General features: G+C 38.9%; 1 protein-coding gene across 2 annotated transcripts in view; it reads right to left on the bottom strand.

The window, feature by feature from the left end:
• tbl1xr1a (tbl1x receptor 1a) overlaps window positions 1-17380 on the bottom strand; it is a 51966-nt gene extending 34586 nt beyond the window's left edge. For both annotated transcript variants that reach the window (XM_044360582.1, XM_044360581.1), the window contains exon 1: window positions 17001-17380. The gene's annotated coding sequence lies outside the window, so the exon portion shown is untranslated. The remainder of the gene's footprint in view (window positions 1-17000) is intronic.
• Window positions 17381-18806: the final 1426 nt, after the last annotated feature.

The following is an 18806-nucleotide window of genomic DNA, read 5'->3' as shown; positions in this document are numbered from 1 at the left end:
GTAGCTTTAGCCTCAGTTTTTTAACATGGTAAGTGCATATTTAAAACACGATTATCATTTTAAAACAAGCAAAGTGGAGACTGACTTCTCAACCAACTCACAGTTAGCTAGCTAGTACCTGCAGCTGATAAAACCCACTTCAGCCAGAAAAATCAATGGTTGTCTGCTAGAAAAGGGAGGCCTCCTTTTGTTTATTTCTCCATTAAATCAAAGACCCATGTTTCAAAAACTGCCACAAATTTTGAGTGGTAAATCTGTCACCATTATCACTGTAAACTGCCTACATGTCATTCTCAATCACAACGTTTGACAGGCGAAACAACAGCAGATAAGGAGGCGGAGCTTTGCCAGCAGTCAATTGAAGTTACTCATTAAATCAGCAAAAGCACCATAGAAGAAAAAAAAATCATTCAGATTGAACGGAGGTAGCAGTCGTGCACAGATAACAAAAGGCTAGTTGTCATATCTTCAGTTATCAGTGAACACTTCCGCTGCACAGGCAGCATCCTCACTGATCTGAACACAAGGCTCCTTTGAGAAGCAGAGGAAACTCAAGGCATCAATTTTACACGACTAGTCCTTCTGGCAAACCTTGAGTTTAAACTAGTCGGTGACAAATTCTCTTCCCTTCAACAAATATATTTGTATTATGAGCAAGAGTGTTGCCTCTTCACGATGCTGCCCTATGACAATTTTTCTGGCTGCTTTTTAACTTGTATTGTAACCAGTACATCACCAAATAAACAACATTTACTTATCATAAATACACAAATAATGCTGCTGCTGTTTCAATTTTGTTCCACAGCATTACAGTTTCATTACTCTCCAATACAGTGACAGTTTCGGGAACATCCTGCTGTGGTCTATAGATTTCCAACCATATAACTATGAGACAGAGTAAATGCAATCATTAAGTTCATCAATCCCACAGGCACAGGACCATGTTTCACCTCCAATTAAACAAAGAAAAACTATTATGTTCAGCCACTCAAATCTCTACCAATGCACACACATGATTTTTACTACAAAAAAAAACTTGAGAATTAGCCTTAGAAAAAACATTTGACCTGTTCACAAGTTTTTTGGGATAAGCAAAAATACTTCTTTGTACTTAAATCACACAGTACATTCAAATAATGTTTAAAATAAAATAGGGTCCCTTTGCCTGCTTATAATTTTGTGATGTCACTGCAATGTATCACACTGACCTGTAAATTTTACACTTGTTAGCCATTGGCTAAGCTCTGTGTCACTCTCAGATGTAATTCCCACTACACATCCACAATGCCTGAAAAAAAAACATTGCATTGGGTCTAACAACTGGAGACAGCAGTCCAGTGCTACAGTATAAAATCTACACCCAGAGTGCAGCTGTGGTGGGGCGTTCCTGAGTTGGCGGGTCAACCCTGTCCTGGAAGCCGAGGAATGCCCACTGTCCCTTTGTCTTTTCCTTCTGGAAACACTGGGACACCAGCTGTATTGGGGTGTTCCCATGCTACCATCCGCCAACAAGCAAAGTGAGCGCTCCCGTCACAGTTTGCTAACAAATGTAATGCTTCTGTTTCAGTCAGACACTTGAGTCTAGGCATTGACCATTTATAGCAAATGATTGTACAGTTAGGTTTGGCAGAAAAGACTCTGCTCTTTGAGGGAGCTCTCAAAAAAATCTAAGCAGTAACACAGATTCTACTTGGAAAACTAATCCCCTGTAAATATTTGCACACATATACACAGAGTTTCCCATGTATTTGTTTATTTGTGGCAGCCCGCCACAATATCAACATTGCCCGCCACCCAATGATTTCTTATTGCCACTGACAGAATGGACTTTGACTAATAGCATTTTCATTTTTCAAGTATTTGAACAGACAAAAGGGTGTGCTATGGGGGCTTGCTTTAGTCCTTCTTATGCAGGTCTATACCTAGGTAAATGGGAAGAAGACTTTGCTGAAACCATGAAATAAACAGTTTTCTTAAGCTCATTATCTGGTGGGGACAGTACATTAATGATGTCTGTCTGTTTTGGTCCGGGTCAGAGACAGAGCTACAAGCTTTCCATGTTTTATTGAACAGTATTAACTCTAACATTAAGCTGTCAGTAGATTACAGCAAGGAGATCATGCACTTTTTTTTTTAGATCTTATAATCTTTAAAGATAATCAAGGGACCTTGCATACGTCTATATTTAGGAAACCAACAGAGACAAACATCATACTATATGCCAAGAGCTTTCATCCTAAGTGGCTCAAAGAGAATGTCGCTTATGGCTCCAACGAGTGTGGAGAATTGGTGACCAGAAAAAGGAGTTTAAGGCCAAATCCAATGAAATTATGTCATGCTTTCAGGAACATGGATATAGATACACAACCCTACAGAAAGCATACACTAGAGCCAAACACCTGGACAGACAAACTTTACTACAAAGAAATGCTCCCAAACAAACAAAAGATGGAGTAGTATTTGTCACAACACACAGCACAGAGGCAGAAAACATTAAACGGATTATAAATAGGATTTGGGGTATTATAGAGAGTGATGGTATAATCAGTCAGATCTTCCCTGAACCACCATTAATCAGTTTCAGGAGATGCCCTACTCTACAAGATAAACTGCTACACAGTCACCTTCAACCAAACACCCAACAAACATGGTTGGGTCCAAAACCCAAGATGTCCAACAGGTCTAACCATTGTAACCACTGCACAAATGTAATATATAGCAAGATATTTACAGATTTAACATCTCAGAAGGAGTTCACCATTAATCATTTCATTAACTGTAAAATCTTGTTTGCTTTTTACAGGCTAGAATGTCCCAGTTGCAAAGTTTTTTTTTTTACATTGGAAAAATAAAAAGACATCTACATGCCATTCATGCGGGGAATGTAAACTACCCTTTGGCTAGACACTATGTGGATTTCTATAACAGTAACCCATCCACATTACAAGCCTTTGGCATTGACCACATCTCATCTTCCATATGAAAAGGTGATTGACAAAGGAAACTTAACCAACAGGAAGTTTTTTAAGTCTTACCGCACGGCTAGGCTCGTGGAATTAATCTCAGTACAAATGGAATAGCTGTAACAATGAGAGCCCAACCGATATATTGGTCAGCCAATTATCAGTCGATATTGGCCTATCACAGATATATCGATATTGGCGTATATGTTGTCCGATATGCACTGATATTTTTTTCTTAATTTTTTAATGTTATATAGGCAGCATTTTATGTATATCTAATCCTTTTTCTTAATTCAAGTTTAATATATATACACACGTGTTTTGGTTTTTTTATATAGTTATTTATAATTATTAAATTCCCAGGGAAGTTTACTATCTCAGTGCACTGATGTCATTTTATACAATTAAGCTTGTTAAACTGTAACATGTGCCTCCATTACATATCTTTGTCACAAGTGTTTGATAACCACATTTGATTGCAACCACAGTGCAAAAAATGTGCATTTATGTATATATTCTGAATATATAAGATTATCGGCTAATATATCCATAGACTTTTTTTTTTTACACCCTAATATCCGGTGTGAGGAGTTTACGATCTATGATCTTTGATGATTCCATCCATTTTCTTTATTGTGTGCTTAGATGTGTTTCTGTACCAGACAGTAATCGATCGCTGTGTAAAACTGGACCAGTAGACCTTTCCTGACTCTGTGCTTTTCGAGTTGTCTCAAGAAGTAGAGTCTCTGTTGGACTTTTTGCATTTGATGGTTAGCGTTAAGGTCCCATTTCAGGTTATTGCTGATGTGTGTGCCAAGGAACTTGAAGGAGTCAGTTATTGTAATTGGCTAGCTGTCGATCAGGATAGGTGCTTTTATTGATTGTTCTGCTCTGAAATGGATGATCATTTCAGTGGTTGGATTGGATTGACAAACTATGGGCTACTAAACATCCAGGCCTAAATGAGGACCCAGATTTTACAGCTTTTTTATGAACATCCTGTTGTTTTTTGTAACCATCGCCATTGTTTGTATTCACCTTGTTGCTCTTTAATTCAGCTTTGATGAATATTGTGGGCCAAAACCATTGGTTGTATTGACTATGCTGCTCTTTAATTTAGCTTTGATGAATATTGTGGTCCAAAACCATTGTTTGTATTCACTATGTTGCTCTTTAATTCAGCTATGATGAATACTGTGGGCCAAAACAACATCATCTGCTGTAGTTTGTATATGTCAACATCCTTTCTAGGCCAAAACGCCATGTCCAAGTGGAAGATTCCTGTTGGTGGAACACCACTAGAAAAGGACCAGGTGATTCATGAGATCTGTTTGACTCCATGACGAAGGCTTTATGCATTATAGTTTTGTTTTAAAAGTCTAATATGCATTCAAGCTAACTCAATCTCAGAGACCTCTTCAAATAAGTTATTAGCAAGCATGCAGGGCTCGAGCGCACCGTTGTCGATGCAACGTTTAATTTATTTTGGGAGGAAATTGCAACAAGACTTAAAAAAAAGAACAAAGTATGTAAAAACCAAACAAGTCCAACACCAGACAGCTATTGAGCCCGTTAGCATATTAGCATGTTAGTGTGTGTGTGTGTGTGTGTTTGTAACCCAGTCAGCTACCACCACAGATAGACTCTAATTCTGAGGGAAACACTGTATACATATATGATCATTACATTATAGTTAAATCAACAATACCAAAAATAGCACAGAAGGTGGAGGTTGGGTTGGTGGAGGAAACAATCAGCTTAGGCATAATAGTATAGTATTATAGTCTCCGGTTATAATAGCTGTGCTGTATACCTGCATGAATATGATTGGACTTGACTCAGTCAGCCGATAGCTACACAGCTGTGAATGAGACAATGACTGTGAAGCATTAGTTGAACAGATGATGGCAATAAGCTAATGCAAGCATCAGTTCAGTGATCTGCCAACAACAGCTTACACTTTGCTTCATTAACATGAGATTCACATAAAGATTCTATTGTTTATCAAATATTTCAAATTAAATTATAAATCATATTATGGATTATTTTAAAATGAACCATAAAATAAATTACTGTTTACAAAAAATAATAATACTGACATGCTAATATTATCACGTTAGACAATCAAATTATTAGCAAATATTGATGTACTGGCAAAGCACTCAAGTTTGATTGTATTTTTTTCATATCATTTGTTGAAAAACACTTAGAGCTGAAACAAAATTATATTTTCATTCATTTCTATTAATTGTTGCTGTGATTTCTCCGTTGGTCAGACAAAACAAGATATTTGTATAGCTGCAGCCCTAAAAACAATCACAAAATTTTGCACAATGGGTCACTTGAAACAATGAACTTCCCAAAGCTGTTGATTAGCAGATGGGAACCTAATCAGCCCTTATAGCAGCAAATCATCCCCAAACACGCTTCACCCTGATTCACACTCAGTTTAAAGAATACTGTCCACATCCACAAAGCTGCAAGGGTCAGAATTCTCTCATCAACTCATATCCATTGTGAATGTGCATGCCTTATAAGCGTGCCGACTGCATATGTACAGACATCCAATGTATAAAGTAAAGAACTATGTGTGTATCCACCCTGCTGTCCGCTATCAGTAGGGTGAATAGAGGTATATCAGACAGAAGAACGATCACAACACTACTCTACACAGTATAGATTTACTAGATTTACTATACTATCAGAGCCATCTGCAGTAGCACTCCTGCTGTGCCAACACAGTGGTCTCATTGAAATCAATGAGGAGCCTGTATTTTTGGCTGGACTGCAACAGCAGGGCCAGCCCTACAAATACCGTTGTCCGTGCGTGCGTGCGTGCATGAGTGAGTAATTAAGTGTGTGAGGAAGTCACACCATTGGTTTGCCGGCCAAGCGTTGGAGTTTCCCCATTGGCTGTTGCTCTTTCAAAATGAATCGGCACAAACAGTATCTTTAACTCTGTTACAAAAAGAAATATCCAGGCTTGGGCTAGTGTCAGCACTTGCAACATAAAATTATTTTGCCCAAATGTCAACAATATAGTGAAACTTGCAGGTTTTAAAAAGTGGGTCATTCATAATTTGTCTAAAAGCATTGATAAGCACAAAAGAAGTTCCTCAATGGTCTTATAACAGGTCATTACAAAGGCATCACTATTAACTGGATAGTAATTGAGTTCTCCTGTAGTGATATCCACTTAACAATAGTTCTGAAAATCTGAACTTACCTCTCTAAAATATCAGATATGGCACTATATGACATCTAAACTGTGAATTGGGGCTTTCCCAGAGGTTGGGACAGAAGCTGCAGGGTACAAATAATCACCCTTGGTCTCTGCAGCAGAGGGTAAGAGGGGCTGTAGGCCTGTAAACTTCAAAGGCTTGTGGGTAAAGGGGGGGAGGGCCACCGAGCACAGACGCATTCTTTACAATGTTGAACTTGACCCCTGGGGTTGCCAAACACACCATGTGACTGCTTGTCAACTGTGTGTATGTGTGTGTGTGTAATTGAGCAGGAGTGTGGGTGCGTGCAGTATGTGTGTCCACAGTCCTTTAAACCTGTTTGAGCACTTAAATCATCACAAATTATATGACGGTTCTGCATTTCTTTTAAATAAATGTGTTACATTACATAAATACATTGGAAAACAACTGAAATACAGAGCAATTGTGCATGCATTTTTTAGTAGGGATGTAGTCTCCTAGTCGATTGGTTGGTCAATATGCTCTTGTCTGACCAGATTCAGCCCCGGACTCACCCCAGACACCGCCTCCTGGGCTTCCAAATCCTGGAAGGTTAGTGAGGAGTTAGCACTGTGTTTGTTCATGGGGGTAGATAGCTCTGGTTCACACTCCAACATGGTAGGTGGTGGTAATGCAAATAATTATACCACTGACTACTGCACAAAACGGAATATGTCAAGCTGCCAAATACCACTGTCACAGATGATGATGAGCTCAAGGGCAAAATGGCAGTCGTATAAACGCTAACTGCCTGAGAAATTTTTTTTTACTGCTTCCAAGAGCCTGGCAGGAGAGTATGTGAATATGTAACTATACTATGACGTAAGTTATATTCAAATAGTAATGTTATTTTTTACAAAAACAGCTGTTACAAGGGGGGGGACGCGTACCACACACGCGCAGTAGATTACCGTCTACAAGAAGACAGCGTTGTGACCACACAGACTGGTGCGGAAGGTCCGCACGGACACAATAAATTGCAGGTGTGCCGACGTCCGCACAGAGTCTATGTATGTTCTGTTGATAGCTCTACACTGTTGCTGCATGAGCCACAGTTAGCTTCACAGATGAATCAGATGAATGCGTCAGAATACCGGAACTCTCAATTAACAGCTTTTAAGGTGTTAGCTTCAAACTGTTTATGTTCATGTTAAATGTTGAGAGATTCCAGTTGAGTTTCACTATATGACAGCTGCAGGCCATTTACACTGACAACTATCTATAATGCGACCAGCTAAATTGTTTCTCTAGTAAAGCCTCACCACTCTTTTTTAACAAATATAAACAGAATGTTTTTTGCTGGAGGAGACCATTTTGGCCAAGTTTCAAGAATTTAATTTGTAGTTTGGCCAACTTGTGGAATTTACATTCATTAGCTACAGATTAAATCTGCAGCAGAAAGCGGCAGTTAAAGCCTTCAGCTCCTAAAACTGGTTAGGATGATAATTAGGATTGTTAATATTGTAGGTTATTATTACTACCACAGCTTTTCATGTTGGAAAATTACCCTCATAATCCTTCAGCTCTAGTATATAAACAAGCTAGTCCTGATTCTTAGTAATTTATGTAATGACCTCCCCAGACAACACGGTATCAGCGCACTAAATGATTCTTATCAGGACTGTATCAGAGAGGTTTTTACTCGATAGTATTTTCTCCACACCTCCCCCAACAAACACTGTCATTTCCATATACAGCATATACAGAGTTATTTTAGCAATTTTGAACCTGTATTGCTGTCATTTTTATCTAAATCATATCCCATATGAAATCGTGTCTTAATATTATTCCTACTGAATTTCTTAACCAGGTTACTGACACAGTTGGGCCCAGTAATTTATTGATATAGCAAAAGGCATTTTTCTATCTATTTTTAAACATGCTGTGGTCCAACGTCTTTTAAGGAAACCTAACCTTGATCCCTCTGTTTTAACAATTTAAGGCCAATTTCTAAACTTCCATTTTTATCATAAGTTTTAGAAAAAGTGGTTTCAACCCAACTTTTAGCTTTTAGTCAGGTTGTAGAACTTTACATAGTACAGAAACTGCCCTCCTCAAGGTAACCAATAAGGACCTTTTATCAATCAACGGGGGAGAGCACAATTTGAATTCTTTTACACATAAGTGCAGCTTTTGAGACAGTAGATCATACCATTTTAATTGATCATCTTAAAACCTGTGTTGGCATCAGGGACACTGCACTTAGTTGGTTTTATTCTCTCCTTTTAGAAAGAACCTACTCGGTCACCATAGGTGATTACTCATCTTCTACAACACACAATACCTGTGGAGTGCCTCAAGGTTCAATTTTAGGTCCAATTTTATTTTCTATCTACATGCTTCCACTTGGCCAAATCATCCACCGTCATAATGTCTCTTTTAATTACAATGCAGACGACACACAGATATATCCTCATCTGAGACCTGGTGACCCAAAAAGCCTAGCTGCTGTTGTAGATTGTCTCAGTGATGTCAACTGTTGGATGGCACAACATTTTCTTCAATTCAATAACTCAAAAGCAGTTCAGTCCCCCAAACCTTATCAGTCTCATTGAGAGTGGCCTTGGTCCTTTCTCTGCTAATGTGAAACCTGCTGCCAGAAATTTGGAAGTACTATGTGATGTGATTCAGATTTCAGCTTTGAACCACAGATCCAAAAAAAATGTCCATTCCTGCTTCCTTCAAATAAGAACCATCTCCAGAACCAACGCTCACACACTAGGGGTGTAACACAAAGAATACGCTCTGTGACCCAAGCAATTACTGTTAAAATAGTTTAATGATGCACTTACTCTGATGTGCAGAACAATAATTTTGGCAATGCACCACTTAGTTGTAGCATGGATGTATGCTAGCCGGCTTAGCCAAGGTAGCCTGGTTACCCTGGTTACCCTGCAGTGTCACTGACAAACGAGAGACCCATACCACTGACCAAGTGCAACATTATTATTAAAATATGCACTGTCCATAGTGAAATGACACCGCATCTCCCCATCCCCTTCCCCTTTTTGCAGTGGTTGGCTTTTCACTGCGCCTTTGAGTGAAGCTGTTTAGATTAACTACTTGATTTCTGACATGGTCATACAGCACATCGTAAGAACCAGTTCTAAGAGAGAAAAATGTAGTTAAAATGAATGAAAGTAAAAGTAGTGGTCTGGTCCTTCTGACTGATATATTATTATAAATATCATTAATATTATTATTATTATTATTATTATTGTTTATACTGACACATCAGTGTGTAAACAGCATGTTTCTGTTGTAGCTGTTGGTGCTCGTTTAAACTACCTTATATGCAGTTAGACCATAAATTATCATAACAGCAGTTAGCAGGTGTCCTGACTCCTTACAAGAGACAGAAAGAATGTTTTCCTTTTCCACTGCAGTAACTAAACTATTTCAGTAATAGTTTCCACTACAACAACTAAACAGTTTCAGTAATAGTTTCCACAGCAACAACTAAACTGTTTCAGTAATAGCACTGACCAATTTATTTATCAATTGTTGGATGTTTACATTTTTCAAATGAAAGGACCTTCTACCTTTCTTTTTTTTCTGCTGTACCAAAATCATACCGAACCATGACCCTAAAACGGAGGTACATAGCAAAACGTGAATTTTGTGTACCGTAACACCCCTTTCTCACACACTAACATGTAAAAAGTCATTCACACACTTATTTTCTCTAGACTTGACTACTGTAACTCCCACCAAAAGTCACTCTCTTGCCTCCAACTAGTTCAGAATGAAGCAGCTATGGTTCTTACTGGTTTTAACAAACAACATCCCATCACCCCAATCCTGGCTTCTATCCATTGGCTCCCTTTTTGATTTAGAATTGGTTTTAAGATTTTACTGATCACTTTTAAACTATGACTAGGTCTGGCCCCAAGCTACATAACAGAAATGTTGACCCCATATGAGCCAGTTTGCAGCCTTAGATCCTCAGGTGGGGCCCTGCTGGCCGTTCCAAAGTCGAGGCTTAAATCTAAAGTTGACCGTGCTTTTGCCATCAGGGCCCCACAGCTTTGGAATGACCTGCCTGAGGAGATAAGGCTGGCAGAATCAGTGACTTCTTAAAACCCATTTTTATAGACTTGCTTTTATGTGATGTTGTCTATTTATTGCTTTTATTCTTTTTTATTTTTATTTATTTATAATTACATTTTCAATGTTTTCTTAATGTCTTTTATCTCTTTTACTGTCTTCATTTGTCATCTGTCATCTACACGGTGTTTTTACGTCTTTTGTCTTCTTATTTTAACTTTATCTTAATATTGTCTTGTTTTTGTTTGGCCTTACTACAGCTTTCTGTTGTGTACTGCCTTATGAGTATCCTGCTTATGCTTTGTCTAAAGCACTTTGTAAACTCTGTTTTTAAAAGGTACTATATAAATTAAGTTATTATTGTTACTAATAATTATTATTATTATCTGCATAATATCACATAAATTTAATGTAGTCAGTCATGGGTGTCAGCAACATTGTGCACAGAAACCACACAGGGATGAACTAGAATCAGCTGAACTATATTGTTTAAAGACAGATCTAATACTGTAGCGTGAAAACCACAAGACAAACAGTCTGAGAAATCCTGTTTGATAATTGAATCACAGGCCGGGCTTGTCTGAACACAGCGTTAAGGACACAATGTGAGGTATGCATTTGGCACAGTTTGGCTCATCGTGAAGGTAAGGCTGAATTATGGCAAAAATGACCCCTCATCTCTGCACATGTACAGGATCCAGGCCTGTTCCATATTTGTGTTTCTCTCCAGCTCATGTCAGGCCATTAACTAAGGAAGACATTTTCACTCACTGCACTTCTTTGTCCATTTTGTCTTTCCCTTCTCAATTCACAACACTGACAAGCACTGGTTACATAACTGTACTACTCCACATCTCTTCCTCTGTGATTTAATAAGGCCAACTAATCAATGTGTTCTGTGTAGATAACATGACTCAGCTGCCTGCTCTGTAACTACCCATATTCTTGTGTCCTGCGCTCAACATTTGCTCTAGGAAAGCAAGATCCGAGACAAATTAGCCAGTCCAGTATATAGTAACAGTGTTCACATTATATTTCAAAGACCTTTCTGGTCACAGAATAGATGCGTTATACGAGATTTGAATGTACCCGTCTGTCTTTCTTCTTAGTCTAAATGACTGAGTGAAAAGAAATGAGTGACTATTTCCAGACAGAGAAAGCATATATTACTCTCACTGCCCCACTTAAGGCTCTGGTGTCAGGTACTATATAGTCATTGCAAGAATCTTTGCTTGCAGTTCAGTCTGATAAAATGAGCCATTGTGTGGATGGCCGACCAGCTTGTGAGGTAAGAAAAGGTGTCCAGGACCATCATCAGATTTCCATGCATCTTTGTTTTCCTACTTTTTTGTCATTCTTCTGCCAGAAAATTGAATAATGTACAAGAAGGTAATTGCAGCCACGCAAAGCTTTCCAAGTTCTCTATAGTTTATTATTGAAAAGAACGGCTGCATCTAAGATGTAAAGTAATGCAAAGTGGTTTTGCTGCACTTTTTTCATTCATTTTCCTGAGCATACTCATTTATTTTCTCCTTAAATTAGCCTAATTTGTGCTAGACCCCTGACCCTACCCTTACCCCTAACCCCCTGTCACACCAACTAATGAAAAACACTGTGGCATCATAAAAGGATACAAAAGTAGCTGGAAAATGCACTGCCGGTTCACAACACAAAACCAGCACACCAGCAGCACAGAACGTGTACAAGAAGAAAAGCAGACAAATCAAAGATTCAGAGGAATACAAACTAAATTCTAAAAATCTGAAAAATGTTCTCATCTAATGTTCATCTATTTGGCATTGTGCAGTATAAAGCTATAAAATACCACAGGGAAGATTTAGCTTAGATTTTTCTATGTTTTGTTTCTCCTCTCATTGTTGTTCTCTTATACACTGACTAGGGCTGAACAATATCATTTCAGCATTGTCATCGGGGGTGTATGCAGATGCCATAGGCAAAATGCAATCAATGAAATGTAATAAAGCTAATTCATCCCACTGTGGAACCTGCTTTCATGACTATGACAAACAGTCTTATTCATCTGATAAATAACACAATTCATTCACATTTTATATCTGCTCCTGGTTTCACACACGCTGCGCCTGCTGACCAATCACAATCACAACTGAGAGAGAAGCCAACAAGCATCTTCTGTGGATTTTTTCATCTACCTTTGAATAACTAAAAACTATAAAAGAAACCAATAAAGAGAAGGCTTCAAAAAGTACATCTGCTGGTCAGACATGGTCCATTTGGGGACGGACGAAATGTTGAATCAACACCTTTTGTACTGTCAACAAAAACTAAATGTGACAGGCTTAATAAAAAGGAAGGAATTATTGCTGGGCTATTGTATTGGACTGCAGTATGATGTAGCCAGGTGTACCTAATTTGGTGTATATCTGGTAAACACATGCCTCATGACAAACAGACTGCAAACAAAATGCATGAATGAGCCAATCAAACTGTGGAGGAGTGATGTGATTTTTTTTTATTTTTTTTTAATTTGATATTTTTTCTATTCCAGCTTCTGTATGTGGGGATAGAGATGTGTTTTGATCTCTGAGGGTACTACTTGTTGTCAGTTTGCTTAGGTGTGATTAAACACCAAGACCATAGCTTACATTATAGCTAGTCAGTGTAATTATGATGAATGTTAATAAGTAAAATTGAGTTACCTCCTAAAAAGGCTCAGCAGTGGAGCAGAGGGGAGTCCAACACATGCTGCGTAAGATGAACCAATTAACTGCTCAGACCTCAAACAACCCACATTACATGCGCAGGTGTGACCCTGATCTTAATGTGGGTCGGCTATGATGGACACAGAACAACATACACTGGATGTGAATTGAGAGTTAAGTGTAAAAGAATAGCTCTGACGGCCCAGTGGAGAGCTGAGGTTTTGTTTTATTTAGGTGTTCTCTTCCTGTACGGTTACCAACAGTTCATCAAAAGTACTGGTGTAGTAAACAGGTTGGGTACCGCTAACATTTGAACCAATATCAGTACATGGAGATCAGTACCAGTACCAAACAGTACCTTTTTTCAATACTTTACTCTCTGTGTAATAACAAAGTAATACTATGTTTGCGTAGGATTAGCATGCTAGGCTAACAGTCCGTCACCGTCCGTCTGTGTGACTTAACATCTGCGCCGTGACATCTTTCAGAGCACACAAACACCATAAACACACCTGTCACCTGCCCAGCATGGTGCTGTTAAACCAGAGACACCGCAGCTACACCTTGTTTTTGTACAGTTTATGGTCTACACACAGCACAGCACAGCTATGCTAGCTACTGTGCAGGCTGGTAAAATGGATATGTCACGTCTCTTCGGTGGGTTGGTGCTCCCGTCAGTGTCGGAGCCTCTGTGTGAGACGCTTCCGTCTGTAAATGTGTATTTCAAAACTTATTTCAGGGCTGTGCTCACTCTCAGTCCTACTAGTGCAGCTCACTCTCAAGCTGCCTTCAGATGGTAAGAAATTTACTGTTCGCTCACCGCAGGGTAGGGCACAGAGCATAGTGCAGGTCTTGAATCAAAGGCTACGCAAAAGATCTAAATCTGCCTGACCCCGCCTACAGACACAAAACACCCAGATATTGTTCAATGATAGATCTTAACAGACATCACACATTTAAACATACTAGTAAATAGTAAAATATGTCAGTTGGGAAAGATAAAAAGAGAATTAGTAGACTGCACTAATATAAGACAGAGTATGGAAGTGAGGGCAGAGGGGGATGATTCATCTCTTCCCGCCTCATCCTCTTTCAGTCCATCCAGCATAACACCAGGCTCACAAAACTCAGATCAAACTGTCAAACTCGGCGGTGCTGATCAAATAGTCATGATTCTGTTACTGTTTTGCCTATTTCCCGCCTCAACTGTTTTCAGAAACATATTTTAGTGTACTTTAGCTGCAATATGAGAAAGTTTGTGACTGGCCGCCATTTTTCCCTGCTTGGAAATGGACAAGCTTCTGGCTACGTCACATACAGCTGCTATTCATTGGTTGCACTGACCAACCAGGTCAGCAGCAACCAAGGTCTAAGTTGAAATAATATGAACTTTGAGTTCAGTGCTCGGTGGCAATTTCAAGCGGTGTGCGATGCCAAAGGTAGTGGCCTAGTTGGCGCCCGGCACCACTCTCCCAATAGGAAAACAATGGCACAGCCAGCGCAGAGCGGTTTTACCAATGATCATGTATGGGCACCTTAAGTCCCACTGAGAGTGAGCTGTGCTTGGGGCTGTGCTCACTCTCAGTTCCACAAGGTACCGAAATTTGGCACCAATTGATCTAATGTGAATTGGTACTTGGTAGTACCAACATAATTTGTCAGTACCCTAGAAAGTACCAATTTCAATACCCAACCCTAGTAAACAGTAACTAATCAGTACTTAAAATATAATAATCCTGTGACATAATAACAGCCAATATCAGACCAATTAACTAATACAATAGGAAAAGGAGCAAGGACACATAAGCTAAAATAATAGGATCAAAAATCAAGGAGAAGCAATCCTCTCCAGTAGTTTTGTTTGCAAAAACATGACATCTGAATACAAAGTCAAAGTCACATCCTACCTCTGTACTAGCTTAATTTCAACTAGAATTTGTTCCAGACTGTATGTATTTGCATTGGCTGAAATTTGATACTAGGGTTTCTGTTCATACTCCAAGCTAAATGTGTTCCGCTGTTGTACATAAGAATGTCTGAATATCCATCTCATCAACATATAGCAATGTTCGTTTTATTAGTATTCAACAACTACAAATTACATGCATCTGTGGCCATGAAAAATACTTGTCTCAAACTGCTTGCCATGTGTCCTTGCTTGAGACATCAAGCCAACCTCAATGCAATAGTGCAATCAAAGAGCAAAGGATGTGTTGCCTCACATCTTCTGTTAACAGTTGCACTTGAAAACACCACAAAGACTGACAGCCAGCTGCCATGCACATATGCTGTGCACCTGTGTGAGAGGAAATAATCGGTAGTCAGTGTTCTTAATTCAGAAAATATATATCACTTAGAGACATTGTAAAAATCCACACATTTGAATTTATCTATATATTTGAATAAATTGTCGTCATATGGTGCAAATATATGAGATATATTCAACAAGCTGAACCGGTCAAACAGCAGATGATAACTAATGCCTGTCAATAATCCAGTATCATCCAGGCTCTATCGTGTCTAAAAATTCAATTTAATTCAACTTTTTTCTTTTGTTAAGCGGCAATGGTTTATTAGTGATAATGCACTCCAAAGCATTCCAATAATGGATTCAGCACTTCCACCTCAATTTTTATGTTCTTCTCTCAGGAAACCTTATTACACATTATATATACACATTATACATATATATACATTATTTATACATTATATATACTGTACATATATATACACACACTCACCAGCCACTTCATTAGGTACACCTGTGCAATCTAATGCAATCCAATACAACAGCTCTGCCATAAATTCTTATTATTGCATTGCATTAGATTGCACAGGTGTTCCTAATAAAGTGGCTGGTGAGTGTATGTACACATTGTGTATGAACCAATGTGAAATATAATATGCAAAATATAACGTGGACAACAGGAAATATTCAATTAAAAGTAGAGGGAAATTGTGTATTCAAATGTGTTCCATGATTTAAATTTAAATGAGCGCCTAAAAATACCTTAACCCAATTAGTCTGTGAATCCCAACTCTGGCTAAACAGTCTGCATTACCAGACTTTTCCTTCCAAGCACAAGACACTGAAGGCTTATCTGGGGCTGGTACATTGTGTCATTGAGTTGAGCTTCACAAGGTTGGCAAGTGGCCCTCCTGGGTGTGTGTGCGCACGCGTGTGTGCGCGTTGTGTGTGTTGGTGTTCACCCCTCCCCCACACCGCCCATGGCTTTGGAGCAACCAGCTGCACGGCACTCTAGTAAGCTTTGAATAAGATTGACATAAAGGTAATGAAATAAAATAAAATAGAAAATACAATGCAAAAGGGACATTTGCTGAAGCTACTATATGTTGCAGACAATCAAGGTTAAACTGCAACATCACATCAAACTGGTAATGACCACAATGGGCCTGAGAAGCACAACACTTCAGACTGGTGTGTAAAACCATGGGACAAAATGCTGTCAGTGCTCAAACTACAGTGTCAGTTTTGATCTGTGACTGTTGTTGTTACTACTTTCAATACTTAAATATAACTTATTTTAACACTTAAGTGTATTTCATAACAGGTACAAAGTGAGCATAGAGTAATTAAAGTACATAAGAATTAAAAGCATGTATCCTTGATCAAAAAGTATCTATATTAACAAAAATAAAACAAAAACTTAACAGATGAGTAAAAGATAAATGGCTAAGCAAAGTAAATTTCAATACAACTTCTAAAAGCATGAAATATATGTTATATACCATATCTTTATGGTTGAGATTAAAAATCAGTAAAGTGTCTTTAATACAAAGCTAGCAGTAGTTGCAGGAAGGAAGGGCGCGCTCACCACCACAAACCACGCACGAGAACTGCCCTACGAACACATGCACAGTGCGCGCGCGCCTACTCACGCGCTGACGCTGCCCATCCCCCACCCCCGAGAGAAAATATAAAAATAAAGGTTCAAAACAGCGCAATAACCCGCCCAAACCTTGTATTCACAGACATATGTTATCACTCTATACGGGGGTATAATTTATAACGGCAATAATAACGTAAAAAGACGATAAACACTCACCAAAAGCTCCAAATCACACAAGGGGGGTGCCTTCTCCTCTGTGCTCCTAATATGGAATCTCCTCCTCCTCCACCACCGTTGTTTCAAGCTCTAATTAAACCTCGAAAAAAGCGTTATAACCGCCCTCAGACCCGGCCAACCGGTGCTAGGAATCCCCAATGACCGATGTGTTTTGGATACACGGGCATATATATTGATAAATCCCCTTAAAAATGAGCTGGATGGACAGTTGGGTCTAGATTGTAGGTTTGCTCGCTAGTAGAGAAAAGAGCCAAACGGTTCAGTAGCAGCCAACGGCTTCAGACTGAAACACAGAGCAGCTGACCTGCCAGGCGAAAATGAGGTAGGCCTGAGCTCCTCTCTGCAGGAAGCACACTCCAGTCACATAAACATCAAAATGGGTGTCGCAGTATGGAAAAGGCTGGTAGGAAAGGAAAGTAGGGCTGGGATTTGGCGGTAACTCTTCAAAAGCTTCTTAAAAATATGAAGTTAGAATATTTTTTTAACCAATGTGATTCTTTATATTTTCAGATACGTACATAGCTGTATTTTTGGATTGCAGACGTAGACATGCTAGCATATATTTTTATTTTATGTTACGTCAAATGTAATGTTGTTGTGCAGTTGCTTATTCTTAATCAGGACTGGGCAATATATCGAATTAATTTGATTAATTCAAAAAAAAATTTTTGCATCATGTGTAAAATGTCTGTATTATGAAAATCAAGTCATAAGTTGATTTTCATTCAGGAAGTATTGTTGATGATAGGTTGCGATATTAAGTGTCACTCCCAAACTGACGTGAATAGTTATACTATACACACACCTTCTGCAGTTTTTGAAGAAGAAAATCTATCATAATCACGCATCATCACCACGTTTAAAAACAAATTTTATTCTTTTGGTCATATCGCTCAGTTTCATTGCCTAAATATATGGCAATAGCAGCGAGTGGAAATACCTAAAAATAAAGTTCCAGTGGCAGGGAGGGGATTTTGAATGGGAGGGTTCAGGAAGTCCCATCAAACTGTCAAATGCTCCACCCCACCCCCACTGAAAACTGGAATGATTTCTCAGCCATGTTATATAAAGTCGACTACAATTAAATCTGTAGAAAAATAAAGCATTTATATCTGTGTTAAGGGGTTACCTACAGCGGTTATGTAAAGAAAGATAAAGAAAGATAAAGAGAGATGTATAAGACACACGGAGGGTGTGGAATGAGGGGTTGTGTTGTTTATGTATTTTTTATGTTGTAGCCTTTATGTCCAAGACAAATTTCCCTATAGAGACAAATAACGTAATCTTGAATCTTGGAACACGCACATATTCTGCAGACGTAAACAATGAAAAATAGACAACTACTCATGCGTGCATGTATGCATTAACTGAAAGCATATGCTCATCAACATGCACACACACGCATACACACCACAGATAAAGCCCAGCTGAGACAAACAGACACACACACAGACAGAAAGCCCCGGGGTTGTGTGTAGTGAGCTTTAGCGTGGCTGGAGCAGGAGAGTGGGGGATGGGTAATGACTTTTATACAGGGCGAGGGGGGGGCATCAGTGTATTTCCTCAGCCTGTACTTTCAGATGCCTGAGGAGATTTGTAGAACAAGCGGGGCCGTATACAATTTTGATGGTGGTGATCATTTCACATTCTTCTCAGATGAGAAGAATGTGAAATGATTTCTGACTGTAATGCCTGTACTTGTTTTGGTTTGGGGAGGAAATGCAGATATCCCAGCAGCGGTAAGTAATGTTACTGCTTTTGTGGCCCATCACTGCTGAATGAATG

Source organism: Thunnus albacares, chromosome 9 (genome assembly GCF_914725855.1).
Source record: "Thunnus albacares chromosome 9, fThuAlb1.1, whole genome shotgun sequence".
In the NCBI taxonomy this organism is placed as follows: domain Eukaryota; kingdom Metazoa; phylum Chordata; class Actinopteri; order Scombriformes; family Scombridae; genus Thunnus; species Thunnus albacares.
This window is presented reverse-complemented; position numbering and strand designations above follow the sequence as displayed.